The 23639-nt window shown below is 47.7% G+C and overlaps 1 protein-coding gene across 1 annotated transcript in view; it reads right to left on the bottom strand.

The window, feature by feature from the left end:
* CDK15 (cyclin dependent kinase 15) overlaps positions 1-23639 on the bottom strand; it is a 456073-nt gene that overhangs the window by 204023 nt on the left and 228411 nt on the right. The gene's annotated exons all lie outside the window — the stretch shown is intronic.

Genomic DNA, 23639 nt, shown 5'->3' with positions numbered 1-23639 from the left:
ATAAAAGGCTGAAGAATACATTTGTTTGGTATTTGTCAACATACTTTTCATGCCTGTTTTGTTTACATTTCTAAAGAAAAATTATTCAGCATTGGATACATTGAACCCTGAAAAGTACTGGAATTTTCTTGCAAATGTTTTTGAGCTACCCTTTGGTGGTGTAGGACAATGTTCCCATTGGTTATACATTAATATATTTCTAGTCATTGTTGATTTGTGCAAGAAATGGTAACCATAATGGTTATAACAAAACATTTGTTCATAGTCTGATGAACCTTCAAAATATTCATGATTTGTGAATACTGCAGACATTTCTAAGTCTGACATCATATTATTACCAATCTCGAAGTCCATATCATCAGAAAAGGTACTAGATGAAATAATGTCACTTAATGAAATCTTGAATAAGTGTGTAATCTTCAACAGCTCCGACGAGCCAAGAATATCATAATCAGTTCTGTCCCAAGCTATACCATCAGGTATAGGAATGGCTGTGATGTTCACTGATGACAAGTCTCTTTGTTCACGATGTGATGATTTGTGTGGTTTGAGGAGTAAGTTTATGTTCTTACTTGCTGTGTCCCTTTTGACATATCTTCCATTTATCAGCATTCCAAAAGTTATAACCAGAGTCAACCAAAGTAGAAGAAAAAGCACACCCAACACAATCCAAAGTTCAATCCATGGTGAAGCCAGTTAAGTCTTTTCCAGGTGATGAAAAAGATCTGTTGCTTGTACTTTGAAAGTTCTTTTTACTGGCGTCGTTTCAGGTTCGCTTGGATCCTCAGAAAACGTATCAAAGTTAATGAAATAGCCAGAGGCAGTTCTGTCAAATGTTGGGATTGCATCAGGATTCATTGAAATCGCTGGAACCACTTGATCACTTGTTACATTTGTGTAGTCAGATGCTACTTCATTGTAGACAGACGTCAGTGGTCTTGGCCCCGAAGGCTGCAGCGCCGGGTCCACACCCGAACTTCGGTTCTGTGTGGACTACAGAGGGCTCAATTCAGTCACGGAGACTGACGCGCACCCCATCCCCAGAGCTGATGAGCTCATTGATCAGCCAGGGGCTGCACGGTACCTCAGCACGTTTGACTTAACGTCTGGGTACTGGCAGATCGCCTTCACTGATGGGGCAAAGGAGAGGTCAGCATTCTCCTCACCAGATGAGCACTTCCAGTTCTGTGTTATGCCCTTTGGGATGAAGAATGCCCCAGCCAACTTTCAGAGGTTGATCAACCAGGTGTTGTTTGGACTGGATTAATTCAGTGCCGCCTACCTGGATGACATTGCAGTGTTCAGTGCCAGTTGGGAGGAACATCTACGCCACCTCTGAGAAGTGTTGATGGCGCTGCGGAAGGCAGGCCTCACGATCAAGGCGAGTAAGTGCGAGATCGGGCTGGGTTCCGTGATGTACTTGGGACACCAAGTTGGGAGCGGCCAGGTGGTGCCCCTACAGCCCAAGATTGAAACCCTCCTGGCTTGGGAGCCAACCAAAACCCAGACAGAGGTAAGGGCCTTTTTAGGACTCACTGGTTATTACAGGAGGTTTGTCAAGGGGTATGGCAACATTGTTGCACCCTTGAAAGAGCTAACTTCCAGGAAGCAGACCAAGAAAGTGATTTGGACTGACACCTGTCAGAAAGCTTTTGAGGCCCTGAAAGCTGCCATGTGCATGGCGTCCGTGCTCCTGGCACCCAACTTCTCAAAAGAGTTTATCGTTCAAACAGAGGCTTCAGAGGATGGTGTGGGGGCTTTTCTGTCACAGATAAATGAGGGCCTAGATCAACCTGCAGCCTTCATTAGTAGAAAGTTACTTCCACGGGAACAGAGATGGAATGCTATTGAGCGTGAGGCATTTGCTGTGGTCTGGGCACTGAAGAAGCTGAAACTATACCTTTATGGGACTCACTTCCGGGTTCAGACAGACCACAGGCCCCTCAGATGGTTGATGCAAATGAGGGGTGAAAATCCAAAGCTGTTGAGGTGGTCTATTTCCCTATAGGGTATGGACTTTACTGTGGAACACCACCCTGGTACAGAACACGCCAACGCTGATGGTCTGTCCAGATTTTTCCGCCTTAGTGAAGAGAACTCCCAGGAGTTAGGGTAGTTCTCCCCACATTTCAGCTGGAGGGGACACATGTTAGACCTGGCACTATTGGCGTGGGTCTCTCTTCCATTTTTGCTGTTGCCTCTTGTGTTTTTGCTGGTATTAGATGCTTTGGGCACTGTGCCACTGCTATTCAGTGCTATAGTGCAAGTGCTCCCTATTGTAAATTAATGTATTAATCAGTGTTTCCATGTTTGGCTATTTGGTGTACTTGTCAGACCCTAGTATAGTGAACTGAGTGTGCCCAGGGCATGTAAATCCAAATGCTGGTGGTGGGCCTGCAGCACTGGTTGTGCCACCCATAGAAGCAGCCTTGTAAAATGTGTCTAAGGTCTGTCATTGCAGAGTCTGTGTGCAGTCTGGTATTGTCACACTGAGGGGGCAAGTGCACCGACTTGCCAGTCCCTAAACCTTCCCTTTTCTTCATATCAGTCACCCCTATGATAGGCCCAAGGGCAGGGTGCATTGTAAGTATAAGGTAGGACACGCCCTGATGTGTGTGGCATGTCCTAATAGTGAATTACAGCTAAGCATGGGCGGATTTTGCGGATCCGTGGATTTGGGGCGGGGCTTCCATGCGAGTGCACATGCCTCTTGTGTGGGAAAGGTCTGAGAAAGATCAGTTCAACAGATGAAGAGAAGGAAACCCCTGGCCACAAGAACAGCACGGGTATTGTGCTCGTGAAAGTCAAGGATGCAAAGGCCTCTATCCAGCATCACAGCTGATTTTCCACGGTAGAGTTGGGAAGAAGGCACACCTGTCCAGCCTCGACGACGCTCATGATTGTTTTTGGGCTAATGAATGAGTCACTGAATTTGAGCATCAACTAGTTTGAGTGACCATGTGTGTGTTACTATGAAATTCGCCCCAAAGGGCGCAGGGGTCCCTGAGTGAGCTGTCCATCATAGTGGGTGAATGGCGGGAAGACGGTGCAAACCGCGAGTGTGTGGGCTGGGCCAAACGGGCAGGGCTACCATGCGAGTTCACGCATGCTTCTTGTATGTATAAAAGGTCAGAGAAAGATCAGTTCAGCAGATGAAGAGAAATAAGCTCCTGGTCACAGAAACAGCACGGGTATTGCGCTCGTGAAAGTCACCGATGCAAAAGCCTCTATCCAGCATCACAGCTGATTTTCCACGGTAGATTTGTGAAGAAGGCACACCTGCCTCGACGACGCTCACGATTGTTTTTGGGCTGATGAATGAGTCACAGGAAGGGCATGTTGTAAATATTTTACGATGGCGCCGGCAAGCTGCCAGCCCCATCCTAAAATACTTACTAAATTAGCTTCAACAGGAAGCTCTAATAGATAAAATCGAGCACCTGCTTTATTTTATCTATTAGAGCTTCCTGTTGAAGCTAACTTAGTAACTATTTTAGGATGGCGCTGGCAGCTTGCCGGCGCCATCGTAAAATAGTTACAACAGGCCAGGCTTCAACTTATGCCCCCGGAATAATCCGCCGCTCGCGGATTTGCGAATTCTCGGTAAATTCGCGGGAGTTCGCGGATCGCGAATTTACTGAAAAATTCGCAAAATCCGCGAGCGGAACGGATTTTCCGCTCATACTTAATTACAGCCATTTTAGTTTTTCACTATTGCAAGGCAGCTGTTCTCCATAGGCCAAAATGGGCTGTTAGATTATTACATGTTTATCATCCTAACTGTCTCAGAGAACATGGTAGAAATTCGAGTTTAGTCTGCCTGAACTCAGAATTATAAAATACATCTTTTAGTGAAGTTGGTTGTAACATTCTGTGTTAGCAAATACCACTTTTAGAAAGTAGGTATTTGCTTGCCTAACCTTTCAAGCCTGCCTATGCTAGGTTGTGTATTCATTGTCTAGTTTTGTGAGTGGCAGGGCTGGGGGATTCCAAGAGACAGAATGAGTCAGCCCAGTGGTGCATAGAGAGATCTGCATCTAGATGGGAGGGAGGAGTTGTACCTGAACCTTGAATAGGGCTGTGCCTGCCTTCCACAATGCTGGCTCCACCTCCTGGGGAGCAATGATGTCTCTGCCCTGCACACTGAAAGAAGAGAAGGAGTCCTGTAAACAAAGTGCTCCAGGACTGTACTTGCCATTTCACAATACTGGCTCCACGTCCTGTGGGCGTCTGATGTGCCTGCCCTGCACTGTGAAATGAAAGGAGAAGTCTGGTAAACAGAGTGCTTCAGAACTGGTTTGGACTGGGCAAAGGCCCCTCTCCCCTTAGAGAACAAAGGATTTGGGGGTATAAATATTGGGACCCTGATCCCAAGAAATTAGATCACTTTGAACTACAATAAGAAACCTTTACTGAGGAGAGAAACCTGAAGAAACTGAGGATAGACTATTCCCAAGCTGAAGTGCTGCTTGGGGTATTGACCTTCAGTGGTTGTCTTACTGCCAAAGGAAGGAGAAAGGAACTTTGTGTACTTTCCTTTCAACTTGTGAATGATCTCCAATGGCTTGGAAAAGAGCTTGCCTCCTGCTGAAGTCTCAGGGACAACAGACTTCACCACCCAGCTCCCCAGATTTCTTTTGGAAGTGCCTGCTGCTGTTTTAGGCCTTCTGAGTAACTGCGTGTCGCAAGAAGCTGGAAGCGCGACTCATCGAGAAGAAGTGTGTCGCCGTCGCTGTGCCTGCTGTCGCAACTCCGAAGGATGGTATCGCCGCTGGAACTGTTGCACTGCACCGCATCGGAGAGAAGCGTGCCTCAATGAAGAGGAAGTGTGTCGCGCTGCTGCTGCCGTCGCAACTCCGAAGGAGGGTGTCGCCGCTGTAGCTGTCACATTGTACCGGACCGAGAAAAGATTCTTGCAACGAGGTTGGAGCGTGTCGCTGTGCCTGCCGTTGCAACTCCGAAGGAGGGTGTCACCGTTGAAACTGTCGCACTGCGCCGCATCGAAGAAAAGCGCCTCGCATCCCTGAGAAGCGTGCCGCCATCGGAGCTGCTGCCGTCGCATCGTGGATGTCGCCGCTGTAGTTGTCGCATTGCACGGAAGCTTCACGCATCATGGGAGAGGAGTGTCACAGTTGGAGCTGTTGCTGTCACATCGCCAAATAAGGGTGTCGCTGCTGCAGTCCACGCATCGAACCGAGAACTTCTCACATCCCTGGAGAAGCGCGCCGCATCTGGAAGATCTTCATGTCTTTATTTCTTTGTACTTGAACTTTGCCGCATTTCCCTTGCTGCGACATTGCTTGTCGTGGAAGAGCAACGCAACCTAAGAATATTGACGCAAAGTGTCGCATCTCAAGAACTGAACTTAACTAAGCTAAATCTACCATCTTAAAGTAACAGTATTGTGTATTTTTGTCGTTTATGGTCTTGTGGTAACTCTTTATAAAGTATACTTATTTTTTATATAAAACCTTGTGTGGTGTCCATTTGTAGTGTTGTCACTGAGTTACTGTATGTTGTCACAAATGCTTTACACACTGCCTCTGAGATAAGCCTGTCTGCCCGTGCCAAGCTACGAAGTGGGTGAGCAAGGGTTATTTAGGAGTGTAATCCCTTTATCCTGACTAGAGGTAAGGGTCCCTATTTGTCACTCGTTCCTTCACATAAGTGCCTGTGGTGCACACCAACAACCACCAGCTCAAATTAAGTCTTGCTTGGGACTTCTTGGGTATCATTCCTTATCTTCCCCCGTCCTACCTGCATCAGAGCCGACTTCTGTGAACTGCCAGTCCAAATCACCTCTATGTCATATTCCACCCAATGGTATATCCAGGCTTGGTTCCTTATTGCCCCCCCCCCCACAGTGAATTTAATTCAAATCCCCATTCACACTGAAAACCTGTCTCCTCATCCTCTAGTACCCCAAATAGCGGACCCAGAACCATGTACCCCATACTCGATTATATATATTGTATAAAGCACCACCAACAATGTGTTTTCAATACTTTAAGTGACCTAGGGGTTTCTTTACCAGGTCTCAGGGCTCGGATGACTTACAGTATCTTTTTGGCAGATGACAGGGTGTAGATTACTCCTTAAAATACTTGAACATATCAGGGGCGGCTCCTTCGTTTGTGCAGAGGAGCGTTGCCCCACTATCAAAAGACCCAGACCAGAGCTGAACAATAAAATGGTAATCAAGTTTATTTATTGCCAATTTATTTTTAGCAACCCATCCCAAATTAACTGTTGGGATGGGGTGGGGCCAATGCTGCAGAGTGGCAGCTACAGGGAGTTGTGTGCTTTAAAATACGCATGTCCCTTTTGTCGGCCATCTTGTGACGGCCAGCCAGACATGCGCATTTTAAAGTTCTCTAACCTAGCTGTCTTAGACAGCTGAGTTAAAGAAACTGCATGCCTCCAGCACTCTTAAGAGCGCTAAGTGTGGTCGCTCTAACCAATCCTTGCGCTGCTCTCATGCTGGTGAGAGCAGCACCAGGATTGATTAGGAGAGTTTGCTGGCTCCCGCGTTGGAACATGCCAGAAAACCGAAGGAGTACGTCACGGAGGAAGGTGAGTCTTTTTTTTTTTTTACATCCGCCGTACGTGGTAGCCACCACTGGGCAATATCATCAACTCTTTCCCTACCCCTCCCTTGAAAGCCCCTTTTTAGGTCTCGCCTACACAGCGCCCATGTGCTGCATAGGAGACCTTTAGCCATCGTTCAGCTCTTTTTTGAAGCACATACTCGTGCTTGTGGCGGCATACACCTTGCAGGAGCATGCAGGGGCGTGCCACAAGCACGAGTATGTGCTTCGAAAAAGAGCAGACTGCTCTCCCAAGCGCGGGCACTCTACACGCCTTTTTTTTTAATGTTTAGCGTGAGGCGCTCACGCTTGTTTAAAAAGCGCTTTTTTCATTTAACTTTTAGCGCGAGGTGCGCACACTTGTTTTTTGTTGGGAGGCTTCTCTGTCTCCTTGCTGATTTGAACCAAAGTTGCACCATGAATCACCACTGCAGAGACAAAGTTCTTTATTTCGTTAACAATCTTACAAACAACTATCACAGAAACTGCTAACCACGCGTGAAAAACAAAGATTTCATTTAGTCGCGGAACGAATACGGCTAAAGAACTGTTTCAAAGTCTGTCCTCTTACTCCTTTGTGCCCAGCAATTACACAATTTAAATACATTAGGAAAGGTCGTCTTTCTGAAGGATGCAGGAACTTCGTGAAGTAATTGAATGAATTTTCAAGGGGTGCCGGCGCTCTGCACAACAGATGCCATTTCTCTGCTCCTCACTCTCTCCTGGCTGCTCAGGCATCTGTAATGAGATGCAGTCCAGTTGACAAGCAAAATGCACTTGTTCCTCTTGCTCCAAGTTGGTCCCGTGCTGCCCAGTGCCCCTATGACAAAGGCAGCGCCCAAAGGGGCGGCCATAAAGGCCCTAGTCACCCTGCGTGTCATTTACACTTTCATTAGCCGCTAGGTTCGCTAATCAAAAACAAGCATTGGCAAAGCCAGTAAGTCTCGCCTTTGAGACCTTCTAAGTGTTTAGCCATGCAACAGTTGATGTTGTTGCACCAAGGATATTGTGCTGCATAACTAAATACTTATAAGGTCCCAAAGGCGAGACCTATTGGCTATGCCAATGATTGTTATGTTTTGCCTCGTGGCATAGCGTAGCATTGCTGTGATGTACGTTCTCGATAGAGGGTTAAATAATATTACTAGGTATGTCACTATTATGGTTCTGGACCTCCTGCTGCGCTGACTAGCTCCCACCCATCCACCACCACGCCAACTTCGGAAGGCCGCCTGGTTCCCACAAAACTACACGAATCCAGATGCTCCTGCAGAAGCCTAGAGAAAACATGGTGAAACCAGAAAACCATAGAAGCACGGAACAACCACAAGAGCACCCTGAAAGAATACCACTAGCGCATAAGAGACACCAAACGGCCCTTCATAAGAGACAAAGTCCATACCAACGCCAAGGAACTGTTCACCGTCATACAGCAGTTCACCAAACCCCCCAGCGAAGCCACGGACATCACACCCTCCCAGCAGCTCCTACTTCCATCTGAAGATCAAGGCCCTCTACGACAACTTCAGCAAACAGGCGCCGGACACCAACCCCCTCCCCACCGCGACCGATAAGCCTACCATCATGACCTGGAATACCGCCACCGTCAAACACATCACCGCGACCATGAAGAAAACCCACTCAGGAGCCCCAACTGACACACATATTCCACAGAACCGCGGCCACCAACGCACCCGAACTAGGACGGACCATCAACGCCTACTTCAGATCTGACATCTTCCCAGACGACTAGAAATGGGCAGAGGTTAAACCCCTCCTCAAGAAACCCATGGCCGACCCAACGGACATGAAAAACTACTGGCCCATCTCACTTCTCCCCATCGCACCCAAGTCACTGCCCGGCTGACCTCCTTCTTCGAAGAGAACTCCATCCTAGACGCCTCCCAGTCTGGCTTCCGCAGCAACCACAGCACTGAGACCACCCTCTTCGCCGCCACTGATGACATCCTCATTCTACTCGGCCAGGGACACACTCATCCGTCTAGACCTCTCCACAGCCTTAGACACTGTATCACATTGCACACTTGCAGCCAGACTGCACGACGCAGGGATACAAGGAGCCGCCCTCGACTGACTGCAATCCTTTCTCTCAGGCAGAACCCAGAGGATCAGACTCCCTCCCTTCCTCTACGATCCCACTGATACCAACTGCTGGGTACCCCAAGGATCATCACTCAGCCCCACGCTCTTTAACATCTACATGGCCCCCCTCGCCGTCCTCGTCAGAAGCTCAACTCAGAGAAAACCGAGTCCCTCATCCTCGGACCCTGCATCTCTGCCTGGGACTACACCTGGTTACCTTCCTCCCTAGGAAATCCACCCACCCCTCCAGACTATGCACAAAACCTCGGCATCATCCTGGACTCCTCCCTCTCCATGAAACGCCAGATCAACGCCGTCGCTTCCACCAGCATCAACTGCCTGCGCATTCTACGCAAGACCTTCAAATCAATCCCCCCTGACTGCAGAAGAACAGTCACCCAAGCGCTCATAACCAGCAGACTGGACTATGGAAACGCCTTCTACGCCGGAATCAACGGGTCACTTCTACAAAAACTCCAAACCATCCAGAACGCCGCAGCCAGACTCGTCCTCAGGACACCGCATCACAAACGCATGACCCAACACCTACGAGAAATACACTGGCTCCCCGTCCAGAAGAGGGTCACTTTCAAACTCCTCAACCAAGCCTACAAATCGCTCAACTCCTTTGGACCTGGATACCTCAACAAGAGAGTCTCCTTCCACGTACCTAAGAGGAACCTCTGCTCCACCAACCTCGCCCTGGCAGAGGTCTCCCGCATCCGCAGAAAGAGAGCAGGCGGGAGAGCTTTTTCCTAAATCGCAACCAAGACCTGGAACAAGCTCCCTGTGAAAATCAGACGCTCCCCGACCCTGCACACTTTCAGATAGGACCTCAAGACCTGGCTCTTCAACTGATCCGGAGCTGCTCCCTCCCCCCACCCTAGCGCTTAGAGGTGAGTAGCAAGCTTTACAAAGCCCCTGATTGATTGACAACCAATAGCCACAATTGTTAACAGGGCAGAACTATCATCCGTTCAGTGGTACTGAGGCCCTGGGTATCATGGACCCATTTCACCTCAATTTCCAGATGTCTTCTTTCTACCGAAACCGGGTATGGGGCCAACTTTCAAGGCTTGCATTAGGGCCGACTGCAGCCTGGCTACATAACTGCCGCCAAACACAGACTCCACCCAAATACAACCACCAAACATCAACACCATTCAGTAAGTCCTTTTCTGAGAACAGACCCTTCCTACCAGGCTGCTCAAAGACCAGTCCCTTCCTATTAGGTGGTTCTCTTCAGAGACCAATCCCTTCCTGGAAGTAGGTTCTAAATCTTGAAGAGCCTCTCATCAGTGTACCAGTGTGTAGCAACTCCTTTAGTTTGCTCCTGCTGTGGGATTCTTCGCTTCTGCTTTGGGACAGTCCAGACCCTGTTCCAGCTCTGCTTCAGACCAGCCAGCTCCTGCTTGACTCTGCTTCGGGCTTGCCAGCTCCAAAACTTCAGCCTTACAAGAACTGTCCTACAATTGGGGCCCACCACTTTGGAGGCTTTCAGTTCCTTTCAACGTTTTCCTTCTGCACTGTGAGACACTACTACAGCCTCTCTATAACCTAAGTCACATCCTGGGATATACTGTGTGGCTTTGGGAAAGGGTCACACTTTTCCAAGAGGATCTAAGAATATTACCCTGCATACGGTGCTCTTGCGAGGAACAGACTGTTACAATTGGAATATTTCAAGGAGGCCCTTTCTGATTCCATAATGATGGGTTTAGAAACTGATCTCTTCTACGCCAGGTACTCTGTTTATTGAAGCTCAGCAGCAGGAAAGCCAATATGTCTCACCTTTGAGACCTATTGGCTTTGTCAAAGGTTTTTAGTGATTGTGTACAGCATCTCTGATGCTATTCGGCATGGCTAAAGAAGTAAAAAACAATAGCGTATGGCACTGCCGCCTGTGTCATTTTGCAGGCCTAGCCTACAAAATAGCAAAGGCACTTTTTTCATTTTATTTACTGATCCAAGTTGGATTGGGAAATAAAAAGAAAAAATGTACAAAGGTTTTTTTTAAGAGGTGATGGAAACAAAACCGGGGAGCAGAGCAACATGGGAGAACAGAAACAACACATGGATCTAGGGGTAGAGCAACACTGGACCCCTATGGGGGAACAATATGGAGGGTGTAGGTGGTGGGTAAAGAACATCAAACAATCAAGAGACAGAGAGTAACGTTACATTAATGTGAACCAATGTAGGATGGTCTTGCAAGCCTCTCTATGTTCTTTGTAAGCCCATAGTATGTCTTTTGAAATCAGAAAGCTGAGCTATATGTTAGGCTTGACATAATGACTACCTAGAAAGCTTACTGACCTATGCCAAAGACCTGAAGAGCCAACCCTGCGAAAATCATGAACTGAGACACAGTTTATTGCTCAGTTGTTCCTTGCTCCCCTGAAATCCAGTCTGTGTGCCAATATTTCAATATCTAGTGAAGAAAGACTCAATACAGCCAGACACCGATGTAGCAGGACGTGAATTGCGGAGGGCGCACCGGCGATCCCCCATCCACCGACATCCTGATACCCAGTACCTGTAGTGAATGAGCCACTTTTGTGGTCTGACACCCTATGATGACCCTCAACCACCACCATATTTTACTTACTTTAGTGTGTTATGTAACCCCAGCCTTAATGTAGGATGGTCTTGCATATGCCTGCTTCTCTTCTGTTCTATAATCTTGCTGTCTTTCAGTAGAATAGTCTTGCCAAGAATAGAAAGTGTGGGATGTTGAGGTGCTGTGTTGTGGGTGGTGGTGCGCACATGTGTTCCATGTTCGATACTGAGGGATTAAGGGTATAATGTTATTTGGGTTAGGTGAATTATGACTTTGACCTATTGGCTTTGACGTGGTCTAATGTCATTCTGTTTTCTGACTTTACCTTGCTTTATGGCAGGGCTGACTATTGCCTTTGACATGCTCTCATGTCATCTTGCTTTGCAATTTCATCTTGCTTTGGGCCTTTCTGTGTGCATGGCTTAACTAACTCCATTTTCTAAGCTGTCCCCATTTTCTGAGCTTCACTAAGTGAAGGGGGCATGTTTTCCTTTTCACTTGTTTTTCGAACTTTACTGACCAGAAAGAACTGGATCTTGTCAGAGGTATGTGCTCGCTCTGCTCTGAAGCCATAACAGACGCCTGGCCAGCTGAAGCTGTGGCCTTGGTGCAGAGTGGTACGAACTCTGATGGGAAAAGGGGGCGAAGCTCACTAGAAGATTTGTCTTATGTCTCCACTTGTACAAAAGGAGGTGTCTGGGTTCTGTTCGGTGGAAGTTCATCACAGGGCAGTCGTGCAGCTGTGGCAGTGGGGCATATAGTGTCACTACTGTCTCCTAGCTCCGCCGAAGAACCCTGACTCCCCTTTGGCAAAGTGGCGCAGGATGAACAGACAGTGGTGAGGTGTTAAACTAATTCTTATTTTCCTACTGTTCTTGCTTACCTATTTCTCTATTTTCAGGTTCCATACATTTATATACATATATATTTCTAGCAGCGTGAGCAAGGGCATCCGTGCCCGAAACGCGTCGCTGATATATGGCTGAGTGAACTGCAAGAAATAAAATACTATTTGCCTGCCAGATCGGTGGTTCGTCTCTTCCTTCCTGTGGTTGGCGTGGAGGCAGTGTCCGCATGCGCAGAGCTGGAGTGAAGGGATCCAGTGTTCTCATATATTTCTACATATATGTTTGCCTTGATTGTGTTTCAATCATACAATTGATATATTAGAGTCTGATATGATAGGTGCATTTGGCTTACCGTGTGGTGCTATTTACTAATAAATATATCCCAGAAATGCCAATTGGTCTCTTCCATGTGGCAGGAGATTGTGTGTGAGTATGTGGTTTTTCCAGGCGAGTATTCTTTTGTAGAGAGGATGGCAAATTAACTCCTCACAGCGTGTGTCGTTGGAAAATTATTATGAGTTCTCATGGCAAGTGAAGTACAAGTTTTTAGTTATTCCTGCCTTGGATAAGTATTGTAAGTGTTGTATTTTGGCCCAAGGGGGATGTGTCTGTAAGTTCTGTCCTTTTTGTGAAAAGCAACCCCATTACAGTACTCCCACATTGAAAACAAGAGCTTTGGGGGGGTACACTGCACCCCTGCAGCAGCAGCTGGTGACCTGATGGCTGGTGGTGGTGTGGTATTCGGGAGAGTGGGGCGCTGTGCACTTGCATAGCCAAGATGGTGGCACACTGAGGGATCGAGACGAAAGTCAGGCTCCGCAGCATAGATGATGTCGGCTCCCGAGCTGTGAGTGGGGTAGGAGAGATACTCTGGAGTAGACTGCGGCAGATCGAGCACACAGTCCAGGCGGTGCGGAGTCCTGCCTGGTAAAGGGGGAAAGATGTGAGGCCTGCTGGCTAGGGTGAAAGCTGCTGGGCCTGGGAGTGTTGCCACAGGCGCTGCCTGCGCGCTACCCTGAGAGATGTGGCCTGTGAAATCCCATGTGCGCCACATCAATCTAGCGTACTGCCGGTAGAGGCTGCCCCGCCTGATACATATTTGCTGCAGTGGAGGCTGCGGTGCCCCTGCACCATAAACGGAAAATGTGTCTGTGTCCTCGGAGTCTGAAGAGAGCACTGGTGGGCACGAGAGCGGCATCACATATAGGCCGGGAGAAGAGCATTGTGGTGATACAGGTGTGAGAGGGACTGGTCCTGACTCCGTTGCGAAGGCAAGATGCAAGGGAGCTGAGTGGACTTGGACCCCTGCGGAGGCGCCCCGCCCCCCCTCTCAACTTTGTCTACACTAGGCGGATCCCCAGTGAGGGACTGGCTTCGGCGAGTCTGAAGATCAGAGTGGGGGACCTGGCTGTCAGCACTGACGGTGAGGTGACATGAGCTGTTAGGGAGGCATCACAGCCCTGCTGACCATGGTGGCCTCTGCCACACAGCTGAAATTAGGCCTGAGACAGGGATTGAGAGAAGCGAGCTGGGACAGCTGCCGGGAAGAGTGGTTCAACGGTCCACCTTCCTTGCTGTCAAAAGGTGCCTCTGCCAACTGAAAGTTCCTTATGTCATGCTATTCCCAGCTCGCCTCCGGGTGGTTACGCCTTCTGGTGTCCATTTCTCCCAGACCCTGCAAGACGCTTGGACCTAGATTGAATCAAGACTGGGCATCAAATCGGGGGCCTCCCCACGCTCCACTCTCCACCAAAGGAAAACAGCAACAGATAAGAGAGGAGCCCCATCGATGGCAGAGGCCCAGTACAAGTAATCAGAGCACTAACGGAAATCCACAATACTGGCATGAGCCCCCGATCTTTTCTCAGTGAACACAGTGACCAGAACTCTGAAGGATATCAGGTTGCTAGCTCTGCGGAGGACATGGACACTGATCTACTGAATATAACGCCTTAAAACTGCAGACAAAATTATTTGAAAGTGGGTTATGAGTAACATTGATCAGCTCACATGATGGGAACGATGCTCTTGGAATGTATGTCTGTCTTTTACCTTCTATCTGGGCTCTTCTTTCTTATGGGGCGGATATGACCCTAATCTCACCTTGACCTGCATGTGGAGGGACAGGGTTAGGATGTGCTGCATAACCACTAGCCACTTTCCTTCCCCCCCCTTGTTGCAGTACTGCGGGAGCTCCCGCGAAAAGATGCCCGTTGGTGTCATGTTTGGAAGGGGTACGGACTATTGCCTGTCCTGGGGAGAGGGAGTCAGGGATTTTATTGTTTGTTAGTTTGTTTTCCTGTTTGGGTTTAGGCGTGCCTGGCGAGCAAGGTACTATTTAGACATACCACTACGAACATAAGTGTAGACTAATGAGTAACCCTAGGCCTAGGGAGTGGGGAAAGATGACACCAATTGACACATGGCGCCCACAATAGAGTTTAAATTCCTCTTGTGGAATGTCAGAGGAATGAACACCATGTCTAAACAACATAAAGTATATGCCTGTCTTGCTAGGAGAGAGGTACACATCGATATTGGTTTGGATTAAACTAGGGGTACCTTTTCAGTAGACTGGCCACCTAATGGACCCGAGGGGTGTTTTGCAGTGATAACTGGTAAATCAGACGGCCGGGATGTGACAATTGGGAGTCTCTGTGGCCCAAATATGGACCAAATCTCATTCCGAGCAACCCTTTCCAGAACTTTAGCACCATATCTTGTGGGGTCTGTAACCCTGGGAGGAGATTACAATTGTGTGGCACATATTGATTTAGATTGCTGCCACCCACCCCTGAGGGAGTCCCCAGCCGCCAGGACGGCTGAAGCTTTGAAGGAATGGCAGTCCCAATGGGGCCTCATTGACTCATGGAGAACATTACACCCAGAGGAAAGAGACTATTCCTTTTTCTCACACCTACATGATTTTCACATCCGGTTAGATGCTCTCCTTTTTACATCTAATGTTCAAGATCTCATAACTAGTGAGTATTTAGCTAGAAAAGTTTCTGATCTCAATCCCCTTTTGTTAGGATACTGTTCAACGAGGACTAGGCTGAGTATCTCCACTTGGGGACTAAAACCGGAATCTCAAGAGGATCCAGATCTTCAGTCCACAGTACGAACGGCTATAGGGCAATACTTTGCAGAGAACGAAGGCACAGTATCAAGCCCACTTGTAGTATGGGATGCCTTCAAACCGTTGATTAGAGGTAGATGTATCTATGAAGCAACAGGAATTTGTGGGACCCTTCCACGGGAGACATTGGCCGCAGAACAGAAGTTGAGGGATATTGAGAAAAATAGACATGAACATCGGGCATTGCAAGAGACGTTACTGGAAGCTAAAGAAAAGGTGGCCGAGCAGGTTGAAAGGTTGCGGTGCTTCATTAACAGGAATTATATGATCCACGCACATGGAGAGAGAACCGTACTGAGTCACTCCTGGTATGGTTGGCTAATCCTGTCAAGGGGGGATTGGTCATCCTGGAACTTAGAGAAGAGCACACTCCCACGATCTTTCAACAACAAGATATCAATCAGTATTTCCACGATTATTATGCTGATCTATATCAGAGCAGGGTGAACGGCACAGATGCAGACATAGATACCTTTTTGGGGACTCTGGTGTTGCCGACCATGTCCGAGGTGAAGGTGGATTCCCTAGGAGAGGACGCTGAACACCACGAGGTCAGAGCCACCATTAAATCGATGGCCAGGAATAAAAAACCCAGAACCGACGGATTGCCAGTCAAATTCTTCTCTATGTATGTTGAGGAGCTGGGCCCCCGGCTAGTGGGACTCTATAATTTGGCGAAACAAGGGCGCAGACTCCCTGCGAACACAAGGGAATCCCTGGTTGTGCCGCTATTAAAACCCAGTAAGCCAGCCTTTGATAAAAACAGCCCACAGGTCGCTATGAATGCTCAATCTGGATAACAAGATCCTGAGCAAAATTCTGGCCACGTGGCTTCTCCCATGTATGACGACCCTCATTCATCAGGACCAAGCGGGCTTTATAGCAGGCCGTAACATGGCTCTTAATACTCTGAGACTCCTGAGTGTGTTGGAGGCTGTCTCATATATTAAGGAGGAGGCCGCAGTCTTTGCGTGGATATAGAAAAGGCCTTCGATAGCCTGGAATGACCATATATTTTGAGAGTGGTATGAAGGTTCTGGCTGGGATCTAACTTCGTGGAATTTACTGCATTACTATATACGCACTTTTGGACAGGGGGAACGTTCACAGACAGTTATCAAGTGGACAGGGATACTCTGCAGGGTTGTCTCTTATCGCCCCTCCTATTTGCCCTAGCTATGGAGCCTCTGGCTTGTCGAGCCGGAACTTGCGTCCCCTACCGGGGCCTGGAAGTAATGAGCAGGCAACATCATATTGCACTATACGCCGACAACCTTTTAATTTTCCTCTGCACTGTGCGAGAGGATTTCAAAGGGGCAAGAGCGCTCTGTGCACACCTCAGAAGGGTGTTGGGCCTATTGGTTAACTGGAGAAAATCAAGCCTATTTCCTACTGAAGCCGGTAGAGATAGGCCAACAGTAGTGGGCAAAGTGATATGGAAATCCATAAGCCTCCCGTACCTACGGGTTAAAATCTATCATGACCCTGCTGACCTGGAGAGCAATAACGAGAAGGCTATCCGAGGATTGAAGACGAGTATTGAGTTGTGGGCTACTCCCCACCTCTTGGTGATCACAGAATCACCCCATTGAAAATTATGGCTTTACCAAGGTTGCTATACTTCTTCGGAGTTCTCCCATTATGGATCCCTTCTGGCGTATTCCATAACTTACAAGCACTAATAACAGGGTTTATCTGGGGATCCGGCAGGCGCAGAGTGGCACTGAACAACCTTCAGAGACCTACGGCAGCGGGTGACCTGGCCCTTCCAGACTTTGAGAGCTATTACCTGGCTGAGCAGTAGCAGTGGCTTATGCAGTGGGTGGCCAGAGTGTCCGTAGGACAGAGCATCTTGATCCCTCTTCGACTTCTATCCTGCATTGTATAGTGCTGCCCGCTCCGAGGATAGAAGACAGTTCTGAATTTAGAGTACTCTGCACGTGTTGGATCAGGAGTTTACAGAAGCCGAAAATTAGGCGACCATACGCTCCAGAAATCCTGATGGAATTTCTTCTAGAACTACCCCATGGGGGGAACAGGCACAGGTTGAGGGAATGGATGGCGGCCGAGGCAACAACTATTGAAGTGCTATACTAGGACGTCTGTTTACAATCATTCAAAGACTTTCGGGAGCGTTATGATTTACCGCAGGAGCACTTTCTGTTGCATAGGGCCCACACAGCGGTGATTCAAAAACATTGGGGGTCTAGAGTTATTGGAACCTTTACTTTCTAGAGGATGTCAATATCTAGTAGCTTCCTCGGGCACATATAAGGTAGTCACTTGTTTCTACCGCCGACTTCGAGCGAAGGACTATCCACACTTGATAATTTACGATTGCGCTGGTAGGGGGATCTCAGTGTTCCCACAGAAGAAAAAGGTTGCGATGACTTAGAGGGCCGCTTTCCTAGAGTATCTAGAAATGCCCGATTTGAGCTGATCAACTTTTTTATACTTCAAAGGGCATATTTCACACCCTAATGGATAATCCGATATTTCGTGACAGAGGCTGCTAAGTACCCCCGATGTGAGTCAGGGGCTGAATTTCTTCATATGTGCTGGAGTTGCTCGGCGCTTGGAAACCTTTGGGGCGCAGTGACGATAGCTGAGGTGACCGAGAGGGAGTGTCACTGTAAAACGGGGCATTGTTTACTACACTGGTTCCCACATACCTCTAAGACTAAAGTGACCAGCGGAATCCAGGGCCTGGTACTCCTCCTGGCCAAAAGGGAGATTGCCAGACACTTGGAAGTCCTCGAGGGATCCTTCCGTGAAGGGATGGAACAGAGGGGTCATACGCTGAACGGATTATGAGGGGATTAAATGCCTGAGAGAGGCCAGAAGAGGCAGAGGAACTTTGGAGGCTGCCAGGGCACCGAGCCCATAGTAGAAGAGTTGAAGCACCCAGATTCCGCCTCCCTGGAGGAGGCACTGGATACCCCCTGATAATGCAGGTGGCACGCTTGATCACTACGTGGAAATTCCGCTCTGAGGGCATGTTGTCTTTCTTAGTATGAGGCATTGGTAGGGGGGACACAGGCACTAGGAGGCACAAATTGGCACAAGACACTAGCCTACACCTTCTTAACGATGTGCCTTCAACAACAATAGATTCCTTCCTAATAGGTAACTGACTCAGCCATGGCACGAGTGGAGGGGAGGGGAGTGGACTGTTTATTGTAGTTCGAATTGCAGTATATACCCAGGGGACTTTGCTTAGATATTGCTGGAAGTATGCTTAGATTTACGAATGCTTTCAATCATGTACTTCACACATAGGTAGGTGGGCTAGTATTCTTCCATACCAGATCCAACCAGGGGGAGACGGGGGTGGGAGGGTTGTCTTGACTATCAGCTGACTTTTTTGATACATATGTAAGTGTCTCGCTATGTCCTATTGTGCTAGAGATCTGGGTCTAGTTTTGTAAACGATAAAATGTGTTAAAAAAATAAGAAAGATTCAATACACATTATCATCTGATTCAAACCACTTGAAGTCAGTTTCTATATTCTCTGATTATCATCATTATCAAGAAACTCAGGGCTCGGACGGGAAGGGGATATGCTGTTATAGTGCTGGACCAGCAAGCCAGCTACAGACATGGCTGGCTTCAGTGGAACTCTACTTTAATGAGACTTCGTTCCCACATGACCGCCAAACACAAACTCCACTCCTAGATTGTCACCGAAACATCACCACCATTTCAGTATGTTCCTTTCTGAAACTAACCCCTTCCTGTCAGGTGGTTCCTGTACAGAGACCAGCCCCTTCCTGTGAGGGGATTTCTGTTCTACCAGTATTTTAAAAGCCTCTGGTCAGCGCAGCAGTGCGTTGAAACTCTTTCAGCTTGCTCTAGCTGTTGGATTCTTCGCTCATGCTGTCCTCCAAGCTAGGATGTTGGAAGCCTGCCAGGTACTTCTCTGCCGGTTCCAGCCTTGCCTGCTCCTGCTCGGCTCTGCTGCTGGCTTGTCACCTCCAGTTCTTCCCTAGTCCTGGTCTTACCCAGATCCAAAACTTCAAACTTGCATGAACTGTCGTACAATTACTTCTGGGCACTGTTTTCCAGAGGGCATCTTCTCTGTATCCATTGTTACATCCTGACACCGACAGTGTAGCTTCCTGAAGGGGTCACCCTTTCCTGAAAGCCTCTAAGAAAGATGTGAAGGATCAACCTTACATCCAGCCCTTGACACCAACAACCCACTGCAATGCAAGGGGAAAAAGTACCTCTCGGATCCCAATGCAAGGAGTACCTTGTGCAGGCCATGCCCCTACAACCTCTATTAAACATGCAAATACTCCGGACACATGCACACTGGAAAGGGGAAAAGAATCCTTCATCAGCAACTCCACTACGCCCATCTGCCCCCTGCAGAACACAGATTTGCCCAGGCCAATAGCCTGTGTAATTCCCATCAGTACCTTTCAAATCCCTCCTCACCAGTCACGTCAGTCACTCTTGCTCCCCTTTCTCCCTCTTGCACTCCTACGTGTCTCCTCACCTGGCTGCCAAGGTGATCTGGTCCTCCATTTCACTCCTCCCAGAGGCGTTCACAACCACTTGATGGCCCTCTATAGCCCACTGACTGTCTAAGAACATCCTGTTGCTCATCCTTCAGGCATTTCTGCTTGTCCTTTATCCCAGGTACTAGCACTCACTGCTCCCTCAGGCTGCCAGAGGTGCTATCAAGTACCACTGTGTCAGGAAGAGGAGAGACAGACTGACGCACCAGCAGAAAAAGGTATATTAAAAAAAACAGAATAAAATAGTTTGATGTATTTATCAGTGTGTGCTTGTTAGTCTGTGTCAACTTCTGTTAGTGTGGGTGTGTGTGTACATGCATGACGAGTGTGTGTGAGTCCTTTGACCACCCTAGTAAAATGCTGCCCCTTGCAAAATGGTGGTAATCATTGAAAAATACAGGCATCAAGAGTTGAAGATTATTGTCCATTGCTGGTAAAATGCTGCCCCCGCATAATGGTGGTAATCCCTCGCAGATGTGGCCGTCCATGAAATGATGAGGCCTATTCTAGCAATACTGCAGAAGCAGTAAATATGGACACCTACTTGGTGAAACAGTAACAATTGACAATTCTTTTTTCAAAAGTGCACCTGTAATCGTATTTCCTTTCACAAAAGAGCAGATAATATAGCTCCGTGGGCTAAGAGCCTGCTGCAGAGACCGGGTCAGTGGTTGGGACCCAGCCTTTCATACCTCTGAGGTTTATACAATTAGTACTTCTGAAGTGGGTGGTAAGGGATACAGACGCCCGAGCATCTCTTGAATAGACACATATTGACAATTACTGAAGCATCCTGAGAATAATAAATTGTGTACATGATGGGTCATAATGCTTCGTAAATGGGATCTCCTTAAAAGCGATAAAGCCAGTTTTACTGTACACCAATGTGTGTTTTTGTCAGTAGTGTGAAAAATTAAGAGTGTACCTTTGTCTGTAAATCAAAGTTGGGGAAAGTTAGTTCTGATAGCCCCTTGATATATGACTGACACGGTCTCGTCCCAGCCCGTTAACTAACAAAGCAATTGGCCTGTTGGATGATATTCAGCGTTGTCTGTAGTCTTATATATGACTGTCTGCGTCCCAACCCTGCCATCTTTTCCTGGTGGCCTTTTGTGCTTCCTCGATGTTACTAGTTTTCTCAGTATGAGACTTTGACAGCTGAAGACTTGCCCTGTTTAGTTGCTCATTACAAATCTCTTCAGACTCGTGATTAAATTACCATCTTTGCAAACAAGAGCTATGCGACGTAATCACGGCTCCCCTGCCTCGTATGATCCTGGGTACATCACGCCACTCTCCCCGGGCCTCTGATCCCTCATCACGCAAAATTAGCACCGTTTAGAAAGAAACTAAATGCCGCTATTAAGTGCTATATAAATAGAAAAAAATGGAAATTTACATGAGAAAAGTAGATCGGCAGCCTTCCCTTCTCTCTCACCAGCCAAACACTGCCAAGTTTGCTGAAGAGGCCTGCACAGGCGCAGGTCACGCCACTCTGATTAATGTGTCGCTGCTAATTGTGCGCAAAATGGCCGCCCTTTGAGGCCCTGCGAGCAGGGCATTGTCCAGCCAATGGCGGCGCCACCTCTTAGCATGTGAATGCGGTGCTCCAGCCCACACGTCAAAGGAGGGCTACTTCTTGGGGTCACGGGGCGACGCCCCTTTCTTTGAGGGGCTGTTACCATGCTCTACTAAACCTGTAAACCTCTCCCTCGCCCTCTTTCCCTTCTCCACCCTTTTCCCAGGGTGTCACAAGACATAGAAATGCAGCTGGATTTATGGCGGGCACCACCAATAATGGGCATCTTTCATCCCGGAGCTGTCTGGGAATGAGTGCCCTCTCGGCCTGGGCGTCTGCTCCTGGGAGCAAGCGCTGCACAAATAAACCTAACGCAACAATAACAGCATCTAACTAACCATGGCACGAATACACATACTGAGAGAATGCAACCGGATTAAAGATAGACCAACTTTCCTAGTAGCATTGAACTGTGCAGAACCGCACACAGCTAAACAGAACATAACCAAAAAGAACTAATGACTCCAGATGTAAGGTAAACTACAGAGGCACAGAGAGACAGGACTGGTGCAGGCACACCAACAGACAGAGACACATCTGAGCAGACAACGGCGCAAGCATAGGAGGGAATGCTGACAGACAGACAAACAGACAGGGAGGAAAAGGGACTAACATAGATGACATACAGGAGGGCGAGGCAGGCCTGCAGAGAGGCAGTCGGAGAGCAAAAAAGAAACAGACACAAAAATATACGGATCAAGAGAGAGTTGTATTGTGGGCATTTTATTGAGTTGTTATGTTGTCCATGTATGGGATCCGTCAGGCAAGGACAAAGGCAGACATGCGTAGATAATTGACAGAAAGAAGAGGAATTAGATAGCTGGACCCGGATAGAGGTGAAGGCATACTGAGAAAGACTGACAGAGACAGACTGGCAGAGAGGAAGGGACAGTGAGAAAGAGAGTGCTAGGGTTGGCACCAGAACACAGGAGAGGAAGAGGAGAGAGGGAGAGAAGGAAAACACCAGAGAGGGACCGCCTGAGAAAAGAGCGAGGGAAACTGATGCATATGAACACACAGACAGGTTGACTGATCGATGGATGGACAGCAGAGGTTCACTTAACTTACTTACACAGGACACCACAAAAATGCATTTCCAATAATGTGGGAGTCAAAATCGGACTAAGACAGAAAATAGGCCCAGGCACCAAAATAAAAGTCCACATTAGCGAATTGAATAGCTCAAAAGTGGCTCACATTTGCAAACAGGGTAGTTTTGAACTTGTAAAGACATGTTATATAAGTGTTTTGCAAAGGTATGGTATGGCCCAGGGGACTGCTTGCTACATGCAGTGATTGTGATAATATAAGGGAGATCAACAGAAATACCTTCCTACCAGATCATAAAACATGCCCCAAGCCTCCAAAAATCCGCCCCACTATCAGGCCAGCCCCTCGGGCACTGCCAGATTGCACAATCTGTCACAATTTCCTTTTGTATATATTGTTTGGAATAGGTGACCACATTAGTGAAAATGAGATGCACATTATAATAAATAATTTTTGAATCTCCGTCATGAGATGCACATTATAACAAATAATTTTTGAATCTCCGTCACTATGTGTTGATGTATATTCATGTAAGTAACAACAATGTTTGTACCCTTCAATATTTTGCAAACATACATTTCTGTTTCAAAAAGCATACACCCGTTTTAAAATAATTTCTGGCAGATTTGCTCATTTTTAAACAAGTAAATTCAGCTTCCTAAATAACTAGATGCAAGCTACTGTTAAGGACTTACAACCGTTGTTTGCTTTAAAACATTAGACTAAGTAAAGAAAAAAATCCCTTGTAGGCACGCTTACCCGCTGATATACTAATAACCCAAGCCTCCAAGGGCCTATTGGGTCTCCCATTCCTCCTCTTACTAGATTACCCTACAGGCCAGTGTGACCCTTGTGGAAGTATTTCCACTGTTCTAGTAGTAACAATCCATCAGTGCATATAATTAGGGGTGCTGCCAATCAGATTCATTCCATCCGTTTCTTCACTTGGAGATGAGACCAGAAGGCAAAGCAGCAGCCACTCAGATTTCCACTAGTTATTAGAGACTGAGCACAGGAAGAAACTGGCCATCAGGCACCAAAGCTGGAAGTGTTATTTTAAATATTCCAAAGTTATATTTGAGTGCCTGACCCCCTGACGGCCTGAACAACGTCCAGCAAGGGACTCACTGAAGCAGCCATATGTGGAAGTATGGACAGAGACAGACCTGTCAACATCAGGGAGAGCGACAGGCTGAAAGTGGAGTAGGTGTATAATTCCATAGGATGACACGCACACCTATAAAACTG

Source organism: Lissotriton vulgaris, chromosome 2_1 (assembly GCF_964263255.1).
Source record: "Lissotriton vulgaris chromosome 2_1, aLisVul1.2, whole genome shotgun sequence".
Classification (NCBI taxonomy): Eukaryota; Metazoa; Chordata; class Amphibia; order Caudata; family Salamandridae; genus Lissotriton; species Lissotriton vulgaris.
The sequence above is the reverse complement of the archived record's forward strand: the minus strand, read 5'-3'. Positions and strand labels throughout refer to the sequence as shown.